General features: G+C 40.5%; 1 protein-coding gene across 7 annotated transcripts in view; it reads left to right on the top strand.

Moving 5' to 3' along the window:
* The first annotated feature begins 2372 nt into the window (after nucleotides 1-2372).
* Nucleotides 2373-14384, top strand: part of NAB1 (NGFI-A binding protein 1) — a 59697-nt gene continuing 47685 nt past the window's right edge. For all 7 annotated transcript variants that reach the window (XM_078146925.1, XM_020993582.2, XM_078146924.1 and 4 more), the window contains exon 1: nucleotides 2373-2460. The gene's annotated coding sequence lies outside the window, so the exon portion shown is untranslated. The remainder of the gene's footprint in view (nucleotides 2461-14384) is intronic.

Raw genomic sequence — 14384 nt, 5'->3', positions numbered from 1 at the left:
CAGTAGAGTATATGGAATGACAAGGTGACAAAAATTGACTTCCTTCTTAGCAAGAAGACATCCTAGTTGTAATTAAATGCCTAATCAGGGAAGCCAAAAGAAACAAGGAGATTGTGTCCTGGAATCTGGGTCGCTTGTAACCTCTAGGAGGGGTTTCTTCAGCAGAAGAGTGTCAGGAAATAAGCAGTCTTGTCCCTGGTACAGTATCAACTCAATTACTCCAAACAAAAGCTGCCTTTCCTGGGATCTCTCGACAAATATTGGGATAAAAAAGCTAAAATCTAGTTATGGTTATTCCATTGTTGCATTATCCTGTCCTATAGTTAGTTTTGTTTTGCAGAAAAACTGTTTTTAATAATGGCTTTTTCTTACAACGGTTTCAAGGCACAGCTTCAACATTAAGATCTTTTATGCAGAATTTCTCTTTCAAAAGAATTCCTTTTATCCACATCAACAAAGCAGGTTTAGTATGGGCTGTCAGCCAGGATGTGGAAATGGCCTCATATAAAAATTGATGTTTTAATGGTATTTGTTAAAACAGGATTCTACCTGCAAGTACAGCGGTTTCATATTCAAACAATACCTTTTCAGCTTAAAGAGCACTTATAACCGTGGAGTTCAGAAACTATTTCATTTTCCTATTTTGTCAGAGGAGGAAAATATCATAGACATTGTCTTCAATCTTTTTTTTCTACGTACCAGAAATATGCAGTCAGTGGTATTTTAATCTTGTCTTTGGTTAGAAAGTTTACAAAAATCAAATCAAAACAAAAAATTCTGCGGAGGGGCATAGGAAATTCTATCTTTAACACTTCCCACATACCTTGCTGGTGCCATCAGATTCTAAACTATGAATGCAGAAACATTAACAAGCAAAGTGAAAGGCAGGATTTTCATTAAGGATAAGAAGGCTGAAATTCTATCCAGAGTCGTCTTCGGGTCCAAACATGAGTTTGTTTTTCTCCTAAAGGGTGTTTATCACTCTAGAGAGTCAAAGGGTGGTTAGAGTTTATAGGCGGATCAAATGGACTGCCTGCTCCTTTCCCAACACTGATCACCAATATTCACCAACCTCACTGCCCTACACCTGCCACTCCATCCCGTCCACACCCCCCCCCTTTATCATCAAAGCTTTTTTCTTGGCTGGAAGCGTTCACTTTGACAGCTTGCAAAGACAGCGCTAGGTTTTGTCCAAGAACTTGGCACAACCGCTTTTGTAATGCTCACCTCTCAACTTGGGAGGAAGGGAGATGCCATCCCAGAGGATTAGTGGTGTGTGTGTGTGTGTGTGTGTTTGTATTTCTGTGTGTGTGTGTGTGTGTGGTGGTGGTGGTGGTGGTGGCGGCGGTGGTGGTGGTGAAGTACACCCCTCCCTTCACCTCTGGGAAGGAGGATTTGACAGGGCGTGCTCTTTGAAATGTCATTGCAAACCTCATGAGTTTAAGACAATGAAAAAAAATGCAGTGCAAATTTTCCCTCTTAATCTCAGCAGCTGCAAATCCAGGCCTGAGGCAACAACTCCTTCTCTCTACTCCTTGTTTCTTTCTTCCTCCTTTTTTCCCCCCTTTTCCCTTTTAAGAAGCAGCGGGAGTCGGATTGGCAGGGGGTGTGGGAGTGGGAGCGGGAGCCCTTCCCCTCCTGGGGCGTCTCACTTGGTCCTTCCCTTCTGTGGTTCGAATAGGTGGTACTCCCTATTCCGGGGAGGGGAGGGGACGGGAAGGGAAGGCGAAGGAGAGATGGTGGGGGGTTGGGAGGTGGGGGGAAGGAAGGTGGTGGGAAGAGGGCAGCAGCTTCAGCCTCAGCGGCAGCCACCCCCGCCCCTGCGGCTGCCCACGCCAGGATCTGCGTCACACGAGCCGTGTGTGGGAGGAAGACGGAGCAGCAGCAAATGTAGCAAGAGCGGAATCTCCCAATGTGACAGCTAGAGGGGGGGTGGAGGAGGAGGAGGCGGAGGGGAGCGAGAGAGCGGGAGGGAAGGAGGGAGCGGGGTTGGGGGAGGGGGGCAGCGGGGGCGTGGGGGAGGGGTGGGTTGTGGCTGGCAGGCAGGGAGGGAGGCGCTGCTGCCTCTGCTGCTGCTGCCGCCGCTGCTGCCGCCGCCGCTGCCGCTGCCGCACGCCCCGCTCCGCTCCTCCGCGCACTCTGCCGCCAGCCCAGCGCCAGCGGTCCCCCAGAGCCGTCGGGGCGCGCGCGGGAGGCGGGGAGCCTCCGCTCCCAGGGCACGGAGAAGACAGCGCGCGCCCCGGGCCCAAGGCAGAAAGGGAGGAGGAGGAGATAATGGGGGTGCATTGAAGAGGGGGGGAGGAGAGAGGCTCCCACCACCTTCCCCTCCTCGATGGGAGAGGAGGAGTCTCCGCTGCTGCTGCTGCCCGGAGAGCTCTGGGGGGAAAACGATTGGCACTAACTTCGGAGTTGGGGCAAGCTCGGGGAGAGAGAAAGGAGACAGCTGCATCCTCTTGCAAAGTATGTATCTAACCCTTCTCTGCAGAGCATATGTGTGCAAGCCATGGCTTCCCCCCTTCTTCCTCCAAGATAAAAGATTCCCAAACACCCCCCTCACCCCCCGCAATCCGCTCTAAGCTACTTGCTTGCAAAGTGTCTGCAGTCCGAGCCACTTGTTTGGCCTGGGAAGGGGGGGGGGGACTTACTTGACAGTGCGCCGGAGTTGAGTTTGTGGCTTTGGGGTTGCTCTGGAAAGAGAGTAGTTTTGTGGATCGGGAGGAAAGGGAAGAAGGAGAACAAGAGAGAGTGGACATTTGAGGAAAGATGGTCTCCCCAAACTCCCCCCCCCCCAAGTTTGCTGCCTGGGCTGAGTTGATTTGTGCTGCTGCTGCTGCTGCTGTAGATTGCCGGAAGGAGAGGGCGGAATCCTGCCTGTGTGGGTGATTCCCAGAGAAAATCCAGTGCAAAAAGGGACTAGGGAAGAGGCGGCAAGTACTCAGAGGTCCCCGCATTGTCTCTTTCTGCCCTCGGAGAGCCGGGAATGTGGAACTCAGAACTCCTTACTCGGTTTTTAGCTATGGAGAATCCCGTGTAAATATGTGTATCTGTGTGTTTGTATCTGCTCCAGAGCGCTGCATAGCTAATGATTTGCAATTCTAGATATATCCTGACAGTACTTTCTAAAACCTCTAAACTTTGTACAAGTGTGATATAGCCTTACCTTTTTATTTCCAAAACTTGTTTTGGATTTTTCCTGTACTGACTTTTTGAGGAAAATTATAGTTTTGGTTGAAAGTGCCACTAAAAAAAAATCTGCACTTGCTGAAGCCACGCATATATAGGCAAACACAAGTAGAACTTAAAGGACATTAGATCTAATGTATGATTTTATGTATTTTTAGAAACATGCATGCAGTGTCCTGCTGCACTGTTAGCATGCTAGTCTTTAGTTGTGAAGCACATTCGATTGCATCTTAATGAGCCAATTTGGAAAAAAGGCACAGACAGCCTAACTTTCAGGTTATTTTTAAGCACTAACATAGAGCAGGTTTTGAAGCAGGTGATGACAATGTGTTGTTGACTCAGGGACCCTCCTATCACCCTACTAAATATGAGGGTCTTGGAAAAATTTTGGATAGTTGCCAATTTAAATTTCTGTACGCCAAAACTCATTTTGAGGTTGCTTGTCACCATCAGTAGGCTTGGTCAGTTTGCAGTCTGCAAACTTAGGAAGAACAAAGATCAGAGACATTCTCAGGACCTTGTTCTGAAATATTTTGGCAGTCCCTCAAGAGATAATATTAGATTACATAGGAATTGAGGAGTGAATTACAAATGGTTCACTGGTAGTAAATGGTTAATTGCTTTGTTGGTTAGAGAAGTGTACATACACAAAATTACCTGATTAGATCTTAAGTCTCCTGACAATTTATAGATTTTTTTCTTCCTACAACATAATGATTTAAAAAACTTGCTGATTATCAACCTGTCAACTTTCTCCCTTGTACCTGCACATTTTAAATATGTTTGAAGAAAGAGTGTACAGGATTTGCTTCCACTATTTTTGGGTGGAGGCTATTGTCTTCATCAAGACTAAGAGAACTGCCTCTGATACAATATAAGGGCTCCTAGAAGTGGATTTTATATTCCACGGCATCTCTTTTTCTGTACTTTATGAGCAGAATTGTGCTTCACCTCCTAGGGGTGTGTGTAAGTGTAAAAGTATATTCTTAATTTGTTCCTTCAGATTTATTACCATGTAAGGAGATTGGTTCTCCTATGCATTTAGTTTGCTAGCAAGGTCAGCATTCTTTCCCTTTGTATTTGCAGTTAGAGTATGGAATTCTAAAAGGAAATAATTTCAAAGAACTTTTGAAAGATTTCCGGTTTGATTTTCTTATTCTTTCTACCACCTTCCAGGTAAAGGCAACAGTTATCTTTGTTAAATGTCATCATTCAGCCTTGGTGACCTTTTGTTGCATGTGAACGTATCAAGAACAATAAATTAAATTCAAAATCAATATATTTGAAGCATTATTGATTTTTCCAGTCCTCTTATTTTGCCTAACTGCAGAGGGAATCATATACCAAAAATCCTTTGCAGTACTGTTACTGAGATAGATGAATATAATAAGCATCCTAATCTAAACACATTTGTTTTTAGTTTTACTTCAAAATGTGGAAAATTATTAGAATAATTGAGCAATCACCTGCCAAGTTAGTTTTTAATTGTCCTCTCCTATGATCAATAAAGAAAAGCCATTACCTTTTAGATATGCTTTGTATTTTTTTTTTAAAGAAAGAAACCCTCACTAGATGTTATTCTTCTTGAGATGCTATTTAAAGAATAGTAGTGGAGCATTTTTGAAACTATGCTTTAGCCATGAGCACATTGGTTTATTATTAGAGACTTTCTGGGTTTTTACTGTGAATGTTTTAGAGGAAGAAGTTATTTATCTGTACTAAGGAAAAGAACAGCTTGAAGAATTTGTTGCATGAACTTTAAATATGTAAAGAGAGAATATGGAGGGAGGGAAAAAGAAAGTAGGTCGGATTTTTGTGCCTGCTGACCCAGACAGTATCCTAAGGCATAGCCCTTTTACCTTCCATTATAGTGATCGTTATGACTACTGTATTTATATATTTAAAATGAAGACTTTTTAAAGACTCTTAAATGTAAAGATTTACTATGTATACTCTAGAATTATGACACTTTGGATTGGTTATTTTTATGAAAATTAGCTTACTGAATAAATCTTAGATTTAGGCCTTTCTTATGCGCATTGAACTTGTATATTTGCTGGGGGAAGTTTATAAATACATACACACACATATACATGTATGTATATATTACATAATAAATACTCAATCAGCACCCACTCAAGCATATAAGGAATGCTAATCTATTTGCTTTGGATTTATTTTTATCTTAACTACTTCTTTCATTCTCTTGAGTAGTAGAGTTAGGAATAGTACAAGTATTGTATTAAATGCAAATTCCCTTCTTGATCTGACATATTGAGTTCCTCCTACCCTTACTGAAGTACTAGAATTTAATATGAATATAATAATGGAGCAAATAGGAAAGTTGAGAAATTGGTGTGTGTAAAAAAAGGGAGCATAAAACCTTATTCTTCAGTTCATTTTCCCTTAATACTATTCTGTGGCTGTTGAATTTTTATAGCTAATCAGAAACTCCTAAATTGCTTGCTGTTTTTCGGTGCATTTTCTTGTCCTTTATTTGGACAGAATTTGCATAATGTCTTCACTGAGTGATTTGGCTTTTCCTTTAAGTATTTAATTACAGAGGACTCATAAACTTAAAATCTAAAGTAGATAGAACATACTTTTAAAGCAGATGGAATAAGGTTCTTAGCCCCACTATAAGAAAATGGCTATATATATAGAGGGGGTGTGTGTGTGTGTGTGTGTGTGTGTGTGTGTGTGTGTATACAATCAGATCTGTTATTTCATTGGTATGAGGTATTTCCATTGAGGGGATTTCCTCTACCAATGCAAATTGGCACCTGTTCTGCAATTTATACTTTCATAGAATTTCATGTGAGCATTGATGTTGATAGGTTAAGTGACTTGTTCAGGGACACACGGGCAGCAACTGTCTGTGATGGAACTTATCTAGCCTTTTCTGGTTAGGAGGCTGTATCTCCATCCACTATGCCGTTCTGCTTCTCAGTACATTATTATGGAAATAATAATTAGCTTGTGCAAATTAATTGTGTTAATCTAGTTAAACTAATTGTGTTATTTTCCCTATTTTAGGTAACAATTTAACATCTTATTTTACACATGAATGTTTTTTAAAAGGATCTGGAGGAAGTAATTTTAAAATTTGAGCCTTTATTTTAGAGCTACCAGAAAATGAAAGTTCCTTCTACAGAATGTTACCATTTATTTCATTAGAGATGCAGGTTTAATTTTTCCTGGAATGTTAAACTTTGTACTAACTTGTTTTCATAATGAACACTGACAGTGTCAGAACTCCTCCCTTTACCAGCTTTTCCTGATAACTATTTATTCCTTGAATGGTTAAAATAATAGTGAGCCTGAAAAATTTGAGGACTGCTCTTCTATTTCATTGAAAGATGCCTATCAAATAATAAATACAAGTAGCCTTAAATTTAGGGTGAATAACAAGTTCATTTGTTTTATTTATTTATTTATCTATTTATTTATTTATTGGTTAGGCAGCGGGGTTAAGTGACTTGCCCAGGGTCACACAGCTAGTAAGTGTTATGTGTCTGAGTTCCGATTTGAACTCAGGTCCTCCTGAATCCAGGGCCGGTGCTCTATCCACTGCGCTACCTAGATGCCCCTAACAAGTTCCTTTGTAAATTAGTTGATTGAACCTTGGAACGTATTTTTCTTATAGAAACAATGCTATAAAATGGTAGTTTGGTTGTCTCACTGGTTCACAAAAATTTATTTAACCCATAACAAAGTAGAAGAAATAGTATTCACCAAGACCTGGGAATATACAATGTAGAGTACAGGAAGGACCTTTAAGTCCAAATTTCAAAGTAGATGATGCTTATCTTTATATTCCCAAGTCCCTTTTTGGATCCATTTCTTTAGTTTTTTAGGTGCCCACTGATGTTGTGCTTCCCACTGAAGAAGTCCATTCACATCTGCCTTACTCTCTCCCCCCACTTCCGCAATGTGCTTCCAGGCTCCCGAATTAATTCTTTTACTGACCTGCTCTGAAAATGCCCATTCTCTCTGTGAAGAAGTCCATAGAAGCTAGGAGTTAGCAGGAAAACAATTTGAGCAAACAAATTCATACTAGCATGTAAATGAGAGCCTGTATAAATACTCTAATTACATTTTTCAAAAAAGATGCTCATTGACCTGAATTAATCTATAATTGGTGGAATTTTGAATAGTATCACATGGGGAGATATTTTTGGTTACTGCAGAGTTAGGTCAGCTCCACTTGTATGTCTGTCTTCAAGGTTAGCTTCTGATACTGTTTTTAACTTTTTACAATTTCTCCCCTTCCCCCACTTTTAGAAAATTCCATCTATTCAGCAAAACCTCCAATTGTATTGTATTTGTTTTTCCAGTCACTAAAGAGGCAGCAGCCACAGGGGCTCTGACCGCAGGGTCTGGTTTGTGTATATAGGTATTCGTAAATTGAGAATGTCTGTACTGGATGTCAGATCTGTAGCTACAAAATGAAGAAGACCCGGGATCACTTATTACTACTTTGACTCTCTTTTATTATTTGTATGCTAGGACATTATTACCACCTTAATTTGAGGGTAACATGTTTTGTTTTGCTTTTCATCAGATTTTAATTATATGAAGTTGTTATATTTAGGGGAGCATGATTTGATCTGTGCTATGCCATATTATTATGAAGATTCTTTTGTATTTATATAAATATAATTTATTATTATGGAATATTCTTTTGGAGAAGAGGATATATTGAATGTAGAAGGATGCAGAGGGTACAAGTAAGAAAAAAAGCTTAGTCTACTTTAAGCTAATGATTTATTGAAACTCCAACAAAGGATAACACCTTCCTGGAACTTTACTGATTTCTGGCCCAGTCATGACAGGGAAATGGGGTGGAGTCACTCAACCTTCTTTCACTCAATAAATATTTTTATCTTCTACTGTGTCGAAGGTACCATGCTAGGGCTTGTGGGGAATACAAACATGAGTAAGGTTCATTGGCCTTATGCAACTTTTAAACTAATAAAGGAGCTAGGATAGGTATACAAATTATCAAAATGCCAAGGTATAATAAGTGCCATAAGTGGAATACAAAGTGAAGTAGAAGTTAAGAGAAGGAAGGGACCCTTTTTTCTTGGATGGGAGGATCATGGAAGGCATTATGAAATAAGTGGCATTTAATCTGAGCCTTGAAAGAGGTAGGAATTTGACAGGTGGAGATAGATAGGGAGAGGCCGAATGGCATAGTACTGTCCCAGACTTGGAGTTAGGAAGATGTGGGTTCAGATCTTGCCTCTATCACTATCTCTGTCACCCTGGGCAAGTTACTTAACTTCTCAATGAACTCATCTTTAAAATTAGAATAATAGCGCCTGAAAGCTCTTACTTTGGGGCATAGACTTAGAGCTGGAAGGAGCCTTACAATCCATAAGATTCTAGCCCACTTATTTTACAGATGGGGATATTGAGGCAAAGTGAGATTAAGTGACTCATCCAGGGTCATACAGTTCAACTTCTGAAGCAGAATCTGATCCCAGATCTCCTTCACAGGGTGGTTGTTTTTGAAGCTCAGCTGAGATAATGGATGTAAAGTACTTGGCCAACTTTAAAGTGCTCTATAAATTCCAGCTGTTATTATTTTAGACAGGAAACAATATGAGCAAAGGTGAACTGGAAGGAAGGCACGTGTCACATCTGGGGAATGGCAGGCAATCTAGTTTGATTGGAACTTAAGATACCTCTAAAATAGTTTGTACTTGGATCACGGAGGATCTCAAATGCCACGATACAGTGTTTGGATTTTATGTGGTAGACCACGGGTGTGGGAAGGACACCACTGAAGATGTTTTGTTGTTGTTTTTAAGTAGCAGCAGAGTTTTACTTTCAGAAGATTCATCTGACAGGTGGATGGGAGAGGTTAGAGGCTAGAAGTGGGGAGACTAATTCGGAGGCTTTTGCAGAGTAGTTGAGGTAAGTAGAGCTAATTAGGGTCTGAACTATGGTAATGGCCAATGGGATCAGAAAGAACAGACCTGATTTAAATGGCATTTCAGGGATAGAACTGACCGAACTTAATGATGCTTTGGATGATGGGGGGCGTGATGAAGAAGTAAAAAATAACTGGGAGAGAATAGTGGGGCAATTAACAGAAAAGCAAAAGCTAGGAGTACCCTTTTGAGAGCTTAGTGGTGGGGTAAGATGGAGTGAGTGAGTAGCTAGCAGGGAGGGGTATGCTGCTGAGTTTGGTCTTATGCACAAGTTTGAAATGTTGACAATGTGTCCAGATTGAGATTACTATCAGACAGGTTGAAATGAAACTCTAGCTCAGGGGAGATATTTAAGTTGAACAAAGAGGATAGATGAAAGGATGTGAACAGGTTAGAATGCAAAGGGAGAAAGTGTAGAGAGAGAAGAGAAGATGACAACGAGGTGTAGAGGGTGGTGGAGTGAAGAGCCAAAGAAAAAGCAGTCAGAAAGGGGGTGGGGCAGGGAGCAAAACAGGATAGTATAATATTTATTACAGAGGCCAAAAGAAGAGAGTTTCAAGGAGGGGTGAGGGTAACCGATTAGGAAGAAGAAAATTACCAGAGGATTTGGTAACTAAGAGGTCACTGGTGACTTCTTAGAGAGCAGTTTTAGTAGAGTAGCAGAGACAGAAGCCAGATTGCAAGGAATGTTATACCTATTGAGAATGGAATGGAAGAACCTTTTAGAGTGGATAGCCAAGGTTTCTGTAGCCCAGCCCCATATCACCCCAAGTATGAAGAACTTCTGGGGTAGTTTGGTTGATCTTGGGCTATATTTGTCATGGACCTAGGATCCAGCAGGGATTGGCCTCTGGGGGATTTTATGGACTAAAATTGACTTTTCCTCCTTCTGGAATTTGGCAAATATGTTATGGTCCCTCCAAATAACTAAAGTATAATTCATTAGCATTTTGAAGAGACATAGGATTTTAACCAGTCCTTAATGGAAAAGGTTTTTAAACTCTGAGCCAGCAGTATTCTTTCTCTAGGGAAGACCAGGTTGGAGAGTAATAAAGAGAAGGTAAGAAAAGGTTTTGGTGTATAGTTGTGCCAGTAATGGTCTGGTTTAGTTTTTTAACGCTGTATATCTTGGTGAGTGGTTTCTCTTAAGCTCATGGAATTCATGAAAAGGTTGCACAGCATGCTTGTTCCAGGATACCCTTAAAAAGCAAAGTACAAGTTAGCAGTTAGTTACAGTAGAAGCATAGGCTTCTGAGGTTGTGTAAAGGGGCTTTTGATATTTGCTTTATTCAGGAAGAATGCCAAATCGATGCTTTCTCTTGCCCTGATTGGCCCATCATTAGAGAATGATTGTACCATGGGCTTCAGGAACATGGGAAATATTGTCCCATAGAATTTTCTCTTAATTCAACTATAAATTAATATATAACTAGTGGGTATATAAGTGATCACAATGGCCTTTGTACAGCTGAAGCATTTCTACAAACTGGAGAGCAGAGGGCTGGAGAGGTGGGAGAGAGTGGTGAGAGGAGCCTTTTCCTTGCAGTAAACATGGGTGTTGAGTTATCCTGTTTTCTTTTGTATGAAATCCATTCACCTTTACTGGTTTATCTTTCAGTTACCATATTTACCTTGAAATTGAACGCCTGTCCCTGATATTATGTATGACAGTAGCGTATTCACTTCCTTTTTCCAACTCATAAATATTTTCTCCTGGGAGAATGCTCTTCTCTTTGAATCAATATTCCTTAAGTTGAAAGGAAGGAAGGAAGTCTTTTGAGGAGCAATAATAAGAAAATTTGGAAGCTGTAGAAACTGATGCTTGATCTTTATTATTTCCTTTGCCCTCCTGATTATATTAGTCTCAAGTTTATTCACTATTTTCTCTCATTCTCTAAAATGAAGATTCAGAAGTATTCTGATAGGCAATTCAGCAACATCATTCTAATTTTCTCTTGGAATCTTCTTGGTAGACGTCATCCAATTTCTCCATATAATCTAATCTATTTTTAAAAATAGTATTTTTTTTCTAATTACATATAGACAATTTTTAACATTCATTTTTAAAAAGATTTTCGGTTCCATATTTTTCTCCCTCCCTTCCACAGAACCTTCCCAAGATGGTAAGCAATCTGATACAGGTTATACATGTGCAATCATGTAAAACATATTTCCACATTAATTTTTTAAACCAAATTTCATTTTTAGTAATATGGCAACGGTGATCATTAAAGTAGAATATTTTTTTAGACTTAAATACCACAAGGTTCAGATGGTATTTAATAATTTCAATGTTACTTAATGATATTCAGTTTGCTAGACTTAACTTTTTTTTAGGCAATTGAGGTTAAGTGACTTGCCCAGAGTCACATGGCTAATAGGTGTCTGAGGCCACATTTGAACTCAGGTCCTCCTGACTTCAGGGTAGACTTAATTGTTTTTGTCCAATTAGACATTTTATTCTCTTTTCCTGAAAAACATTTTTTTTTCCCATAGACTTTTTTTTTTTTTGCAGGCTTAGATTGTTTCACATCTGTTTAGGTGGCAGTAGGACTAGGAATATAGTTAAGCCAGGTAGACCCACTTGGAAGATGTGGAGTAGGAAATCATGGGTTGAAATGCCAGCTCCTACCCCTACTACCTAATGCTACTTGTACTATGATGGGCTACTCATCTGCATTGCAGAGATGCTAATAACTGTACTATCTATGTCACAGGTTTGGGAGGAAAGTGCTATTATAATTGGCTGTTGTGAGTCTAGGTAGGACAAAAATTCAAGGGAATGGAAGTCATTCAGGGCAGGTACTAAAGGTTTATACAAGAGAAATCGAGAGTCTAGGTGGCAAGAGAGAATTAATAAATCAACAACACACTTTGACTTGCAGATTTTCCCTCTGTCACCATCATTCAGCAATTTCCCTCTGCTTTAAGGTTCATTCTATTTAAGGTTATCATCCTATTCAGATCCTGGTGGTTATTATCTCTTGACCCTCTCCAGGACATTCTTTTTCTTTTGTGTTCAGTGCCTGCCCCATGAGACTCCTCTCCACCTCAGCTTCTGCCCTCATATTAGAGAACTTCAACATACATATTGATACCTCCACAAATATCCTCACATCCCAGTTTCTTAACCTCAGTTTCTGTGACCTACTCTTCACTGCAGCTACACACAGAAATGGTCATACCCTTGATCTTGTGATCACCCACAGTTGTTTATCATTCCATCTTTTCTCAATGCCTTATAACCCCTAACCATGTTCTCCATTTTCACTTTGATATTCAGTCCTTTTGCCTCTCAGTTGTTTCATAGGCCATCTCCCCCCTGCCCTGCTCTTCTCTGTAACCCTGTTTTGACCCTTTGATGAACCAATTCAATGCTTTCCTCTACAGTTGAATCCCATGCCTCCTTGTCCTATTGCCTGTCATACCATGACAAATCCCAACTTTGGGTTATTTCTTCCATCTCCCTCTTTCATGGGGCAGCGAGGGGGCGCAGTGGATAGAGCACCGGCCCTGGATTCAGGAGGACCTAAGTTCAAATCCGGCCTCAGACACATAACACTTACTAGCTGTGTGATCCTGGGCAAGTCAGTTAACCCCATTGCGTAGCCAAAAAAAAAAACCCAACAAACCAACAACAACAACAACAACAAACACCTCCCTCTTTCATTCCTATTCACTCACACCTGAATAGAGCTGGAGAAAGGCACATAATTACATTGACAAGGCCCTCTGCAAGTTTATGTTACATAATCTCAATTGGGTGCTCCCTACAAGAAGGTAATTCTTTTATACCTCTGTAACTGTTTCACTACCCCACTCACTATAGTAGCTATTCCAAGCCTTTTTATCCTTTGTTAAGCATTTCCTACTCCTCCATCCCTATTTCCCGAAAACTCTGAGACCGTTCACTGAGAGTGCCTTTGACTTCCCACTCCTTATCTTGTATCACCACTATGTCCTCCTCCTCCTCCCTTGTTTCACATGAAGATATGACCCTCCTTACCAAAGTAAACCCCTCTTTTAGGCAATGAGGTAGCTAAGTGGTTAGAGTGCCAGGCCTGGAATTGGGAAGACAAGTTTGAATACAGTCTTAGATACTAGCTGTGTGACCTTGAGCAAGTCACTTAACCTCTGTTTGCCTCAGTTTCCTCATCTGTAAAATAGGGAAAAGAATAGTATCTAGTTTCCAAGGTTGTTGTGAGGATCAAATAAGATAATAATTGTAAAGGGCCTAGTACAATGCCTGGCACAGTAAGCATTATATAAATGTTAGCTATTGTTGTTGTTATTATTATTACATGCACCTGTCATTCTGTTCCATTCTGTCTTCTTTTGCACATTTACCCCTCTATAATCCCCATTGATCTTTCTTTCGCTATCTATTGTCTCCTTCTTTGCCGCTTATAAACGCCCATGTATCCTCCTTAAAAAAAACAAAACCAACCCAATCTTGATCCTGTCGTCCCCTACTAGCTCTCATTTTATATCTCTCTTCCCATTTGTGCTAAATTCCTTGAGAAGGATGTTTAAACCAGGAGCCTCTGTTTCTGCTGCTCTCATTCGCTTGTAAGCGCTGGTTTTCAACCCACCATTTAACAAAAACTGTGCTCTGCGAAAATTACCAGCAGTCTGGCTTCCAACATCACTATTTAAATGAAAGTGCTCTCCCAAATTACCAGTTATCTCTTCATTGCCTTCATTCCTTTTTTTTTTTTTTTGGTTGGGCAATGGGGGTTAAGTGACTTGCCCAGGGTCACAGCTAGTAAGTGTTATGTGTCTGATGCCAGATTTGAACTCAGGTCCTTCTGAATCCAGGGCCAGTGCTCTATCTACTGCACCACCTAGCTGCCCCTGCCTTCATTCCTTTTTGACCTTTCTGTATGGCCTTTGATGCTATTGATTATACACTTCTCCTGAATTGCTTTTTCACTTTAGATTCTTGTTACACTTGTCTCTCCCAGTCTCTTTGTGTGACAACTCCTCAGTCTCTTTTGCTCATTTTTCATCCACTTCATGCCCACCAACTGTGGGTGTCTCCCCCAGGCTCTGTGCTGGGTCCTCTTTTTTTTTTCTTTGCCTGCCAGTGTCTCATTTAATGATCTTGTCAACTCCCATGAACTTAGTGGTCATCTCTATACAGATGATTTCCAGATTTATATATCATGTCCTCATCTTTGTCCTGAGCCCCAGCCCCACATCAACAGCTGACTTTTAGACATGTTGAATTGGATGTCTCATAGGCATCTCAAATTCAGCATT

The sequence above is a fragment of the Phascolarctos cinereus genome, unplaced genomic scaffold, assembly GCF_003287225.1.
Source record: "Phascolarctos cinereus isolate Bilbo 61053 unplaced genomic scaffold, phaCin_HiC Scaffold_726;HRSCAF=1367, whole genome shotgun sequence".
NCBI classification, from domain to species: domain Eukaryota; kingdom Metazoa; phylum Chordata; class Mammalia; order Diprotodontia; family Phascolarctidae; genus Phascolarctos; species Phascolarctos cinereus.
The sequence above is the reverse complement of the archived record's forward strand: the minus strand, read 5'-3'. Positions and strand labels throughout refer to the sequence as shown.